Genomic DNA, 6,214 nt, shown 5'->3' with positions numbered 1-6,214 from the left:
AATGGACCAAGTGGCTACAGCTCATTCGATTACATGCCTTTATGGTCGATTACATTTGGATGGTTTGATTACATTGTCCATACTCGATTACAATGGGGGATTCAGTTACATTATGTCACTCGATTACATGGTTTTGCATGGCCATTACTCGATTTCATATGCTTAACTAGAATACAACATACCATTCGGTTACAATTTATACTCGCATACATATGCCTCATTCGATTACACGGCTAGACTCAAATACAATTACCCCGTTCGATTACAATGCTTCTAATCGATTACATCTTATAATCAATTACATTGTTCTTGGTCGCATACATGGTCCACTCGATTACATGCAGATTCGATTACAAAGATGGAACTCGATTAGAATGGACAGGTCGCTTACAACGTTAACTCGCATACTATTAAACTTGATTACATTGCTTTAGTCGATTACAATGATATCCTCACATGCCCTGTGTAGTTCGAATACAAAATAAAGAATCGAATACAATGGATAAACCTGGTTACTTGTCCATGTTCGATCACATGCATGAAACTCGCATACATTACATATACTCGATTACATGAAGGCCCGATTTCATTGAGGGACCCGGATACCTCCTTTAGGATCGGATACATGTATATACACTTAAATATACCAATGTATTCAAGTGTAGAGTATGTTGAGTGCTATGAATGGAATATGGATTCTAAGTACAATGTAATCTAATACAAAACATGCTTGTAAATGCAAAAGGAAAGAAAGAAATGATACTAAGATAATTGAATACCGTGTATTCAAATACATTCGGGTTTAAGGATGAAAATATTCTAAGTTGATTGTAATCTAAAACTAGACAATTAGAATAGAACAGACTTAGCCATTTTGGCTTAAATATGAATAATGTGAATAGGACACGTATTGATACATGTAATTAATATACAGTTAGTAGAGCTCAGTTAAGGAAAGGATTAGCCGTGAACAGAGAACGTAGCAGGATCCAGGTGAGTTTCTATCCTCATTCCTTGTTATGTTTTCGGGGTTGTGTGCATACTCGATATGATTTGTTAATACACTTATACTAAGTGATAAGTGTATGTCATACGCGATATATGTGAAAGGTATGAATGATTGCTTGTCGGTACGTGAACGATCATTGGATATTGCACGTACGGTCAAGTTATAATTATGTATATGAATGCTATGTATAATGTATGAATGATATGTATGTATGTTATGAATGAATGCAAGAGATGACTGGGTACAGAAGAAAGGGACCGAGCCCTAATAATACTCAAGGTAGAAAGGGACCGGACCCTATTAATATCCAAGGCAGAAAAGGGACCGAGCCCTTATAAATCTCTAGGCAGAAAGGGACTGAGCCCTAATAATACTCAAGGCAGAAAAGGGATTGGACCCTGATAATATCCGAGGCAGAAAAAGGGACCGGACCCTAATAATATCCGAGGCAGAAAAAGGAATCGGGCCCTAATAATATCCGAGACAGAATAGAATAATGTAAAGTAGAATTTAAAATAAAGTATGAAGGTAAGTATGTATATTATGAAAATATGAAGTATGTATGAAAGTGCGTAGTTATGAATGTATTGTATGTTGTATGATTAACTAGAACTCACTCAGCGTAGCTGACTTTTAGTATGCACGCAGGTGAGTAGAATGAGGCAGCTCGCTTGAGGGAAAACACATGGCATGGAATTGAAGATACTGTCATCTCAAGGAAGTGTTATGTTATTTTAAAGACAATGTTTTACATTTAAACTACTTTGAATGTTTGTTATGATGAGATTTGAAAGCTATGTAATATAATATTATTGATGTTTCAATATTCCGCGAATTTTTTATTAACTCTGATGATTAAAACTGTGTTTATGAGTAAATCCGATGTCAAAAGTAGAGCACCGGTAACGAGGCCTTACAAATATAAACTTTATCAATTTAAGAATGAAATAAATGTGTTATAGGATACAAATTACATTCTAATTTGAACTTTAGTTATTGAGCTGCGATCCCATTAATGAATTTTAGGTTTGAATAGTTTCTAAATTTTGATATATATTGGAATTCATTGTAGGTTGTTATGAAGTTTTTCATGATTGATATTTATATTTCAAATTCATATTCGAAATATATCAAGGATTACATGTTGCCAATGTTTGACAGCAACTAACTTTCCTATCACATGTTTAATTACCGAATATAATCAACCATTAAATCTTTTCAAAGTTTTTTGATTTTTTCTTTTATATGATCACCATTATTGTAGCATTTTTTTCTCAACCCTATTAATTTTTTATTTTTAACGGTTTATATATATATATATATATATATATATATTGCCTTTCAAAACACTCAATCACAATTCACCACATATTCATATATTACAAGATCATGCACCATATTTTAATTTTTTTTCTATAATCGATCAATCTCATAATCAAACACAAACACTCAACCAACATACACACTTTCTCGGCCCTCTCCTTTAGACAAACCACACACTCAGATACATACAGCCTTTCAAGTATTCAAGGGAATCCCAAGTCCGCACGTTGCGGCGGGGACGTGATAGGGATGCGGTCGGTTTGCAGCGCGGGGGTGATGCAATGAGAATTCAGTCAAGCACTGTTTAGACATTGTGGCGAGGGCGTAACGGGCATTTGATCGTGCATGATTAGACTCTTGGGCCATGTAAGTGAACAAATGATTTATATAGTTGAATAAGAAACGAAACTATTGTGATTAGAATTGGATCTAACGAATTAATAATGAACAAGACATAATTCTGACATTATAAAACGGGTGAGATGGATCAGGAGTCACAATATTAAATTTGGTTGTGTAAGGCAAGCCATTGTTGATTTTAAACATTTTATTCCGTCCCTTCAAAAATAAACATAGTAGTTTAATTGTGGTTATGAGTGTGTGTGTAATACATTAATTCAATCTATTATTGACCCTACCTTGACTATATATGATTTAGTATGTAGCATAACTAAACAAGAAAAATGCATACAAGTAATAATAACATGTTATCATAAAGACATGTTATTGCACTGTGAAATTCACTTGAGCGGAGGTGTAATGGTTGGCTCGTACCAACAATATGAAAATTTAGAAATCTGAACTATAGTGACAGCAGCAAGTATCACATGTGCGCATTTTAGTTCTAATATTCTTCACTTTAGGCATGCCCAAATCAAATGTAAATGTGATAAACTTTATAGACCTCAAAAATGCAATACAACATACTAGATCTTCAACTTCTAATCTCTATGATGTGTCATGTAAACCACCGGCTCGATTTTGTTTAGTATTAGCAACTTAACTTTTTTTCCCTGTTCCACTAACTTGACACCTAGATCTTGAGCTTCTTGTTCTTAATTTTCACTATCCAAAACAATACTGTCAACAAGCTTCTCTATTATAAAGACCCGTTCGGCAACCTCAACAGGTTTCTATACACTTGTCAGTAGTGTGCAAAATTAGACAAACACCAACTGTTTATTGGATTCTCGTTTAGAAAATTAAATTTGGGCTTAGCCCATGTTTTTTGTTTACTCAGTGCTTAGCAATGCATATTTTACGCACATATAGGTTTTATTTATTTATGTCTAGTATAATACCTTTGTATACACACACATATATATATATAATATATAACAATACATATAATTAAATCATATGGTTCGGTTTTATACGGTTGGTTTTCGGTTAAACCGTAAGCAAAACCATTCGCCGCGCTTTGAAAGCTTTCAAACCAACCGGCCGAAAGTTAGAAAATAAAACCAACCGTGAAACCAAACCGATGATCGTTTAGGCGGATTCACGGTTTCGAACCAAACCATGAACACCCCTATGTAAGAGCACTATTTAAAATGGAACCGTTTTGGAGGCTATAACAAGTAAAATACATATTGGGTGACTTTAACTCACTTGATTTGTGTGGTTGCTTTCGTCCATTCGGTAACGTGGTTGCCAAAAGTTTGTCTCAGAAAATCACAGCCGTCTGAGCATTCCTAACATGAAGGATATCCCTGGTAACTGACATGCAGCCCTAAATCAGCCCCAAATCTAAGATGTTAAATAAATGACGTGCTGTGTATTTGTAGGGTTACCTTAGTATGATGTTGGTGACGATGGCATGGTCATCACATTTGTAAAATGTCTTCTGATTCTCCAATCTGTTACGGATAGAACATTGTTTAACCCATACTTGTGATAGTGACTGTCTTACGCTATAGTAGCTACTGATGCTACAAGATTTGTAGTACCATTGCTTGTTATCACCAGTTTTTACACATGTTATGGTACCAATGCATTTAACTCGTTTTCGCTGCATCAAGTAACATTGTAAATAAGAATTGTGTTTGACATTTTGTTATTATCTATGTAATTTAAGAAAGTCGTCGTACCATTGTTGAAGAGATCCGTTGTTGTGGCTATTGCCAAATTTGGCTCTTGTGCTGGTAGTGGGCGGACAGATTTGGTGGGGCAGTGTAGTATAGCTCCATGTACCTACATGTGATATATAGTTTATTACATAAGACATTTATATTTTATAAGAGTTGGATAAAAAAATGATTTGCAGAACCTGGTTAACAACAACTATGGTGGAACCCGTTTAATAACAGTTTGTGACCGCTTAGGCTCAATTTACTGCTTTGGCATATAAAGCGTTTGTAAAAAAAGTTAAAACTTATTACACAAAACATTTTCAAATATTAGATAAAAAATATAATTCCAGAAACATTTAACAGGATTTTTATACTGATTGGTATATCAATTTGATAGGGCTCAGTTTGTTGTGGCCCGTTAAAATGGTATATAAAAGTTATAAAGTTTCAACATGACACATTTTAAAAAATTACAAGAAAAATAAATTGCAGAAGTTCTTTAACAGAAATTAGCCCATTCAACAGCAGTTTAACAACAATATATGTTTTAACAGCATTCATTTACTGATTGGTATATTATCGGGACCGGTTTGGCTCAATTTGTCGTTTCTGCCTATTAAGGCAATTTTTAAAGAAAATAAACATATCACATAAAACATTTTCAAAATTTAGATAAAAAAAATATAAAATTCGTTTAAAAGCAGCTATGGCAGAACCCATTTAACAAACATTTGTTTACTGATTTGTAAATCAATCTGAACTGATTGGACTCGATTTGCTGTCTTGGTTCGTAAACACGGTTTATCACAAGAAAAAAAACCGTGACATTAAACACCATTAAAAATTAGATAAAGAATAAGTCATGAAACTCATTTAACAGAAAATATGGCATAACGTGGGTTGACATATATTGTTGTTGCAGAAGTTGATGAATTCCATCTGTTTTGAAAAGGTTAAGATCGGATATGTAAGGTTTTGTAATTTTGTTGGAAAAAATTTTAGCATAAGATCACATTATAGTTCCACTTCATTTAAGCAAAAGAAATTGAAATAAATGGGCCAAGTGACTTACACATGAACTGTTGGAGCTTTGTTGATGTGATGACAATGACAATTGGGGGTTCTTCGGTAGGAACTTTCGATTCGTCAAAACTCTTGTGAATTTCAGGTCATATACAAAAGCTTTAAATAAAGAACTGTTATTTACCAAGGTCTATAAACAAAGCATAAATCTATATCAACTTTTTGTTACATAACAACCTCCTAGATAACATCTATACTTACCTTCAGTACTACACAAAAAACATAACAAAAAAAAATACACAATCACATAACTGAAATCTAAAAACTATACCTTCAATACCAGCGAGTAAAGCACGTAGGAAATATCTCATAAAATAACAACCTACAAAAATCAAACACCCAAACTGATAAGATTAAACATCACCAATGTGACAGAAAACACACACAAATTTTAACAAAAACAAAAGCAAACACAGTAATAGATCTATACACCAACCCTGCTTTATTTTCATTATGGATGAACTCGGTACCGGTACTAAAATCGTCAAAAATGGGATACTGAAAATGCTCGTGGTCGGTACTATAGGTAAATCAACCCAAAATATCGGTACATAGTGAAAGTACGGATCCCGGAAAACTCAAAAGGTGGGTACCAAATTCGTACCTAGAATACTCAGTGCCATTTATCATCCCTAATTCGTACCTAGAATACTCGGTACAAAAAAAGAAAGTAATGATGACAGACTAATCCATAAGCAAATAAACTAAAAAGATAAAACTACTATAC

This window comes from Bidens hawaiensis, unplaced genomic scaffold, assembly GCF_021521415.1.
Source record: "Bidens hawaiensis isolate Kalapana, Puna unplaced genomic scaffold, B.hawaiensis_p1.1 tig00028230_1, whole genome shotgun sequence".
Taxonomy (NCBI): domain Eukaryota; kingdom Viridiplantae; phylum Streptophyta; class Magnoliopsida; order Asterales; family Asteraceae; genus Bidens; species Bidens hawaiensis.
The sequence above is the reverse complement of the archived record's forward strand: the minus strand, read 5'-3'. Positions refer to the sequence as shown.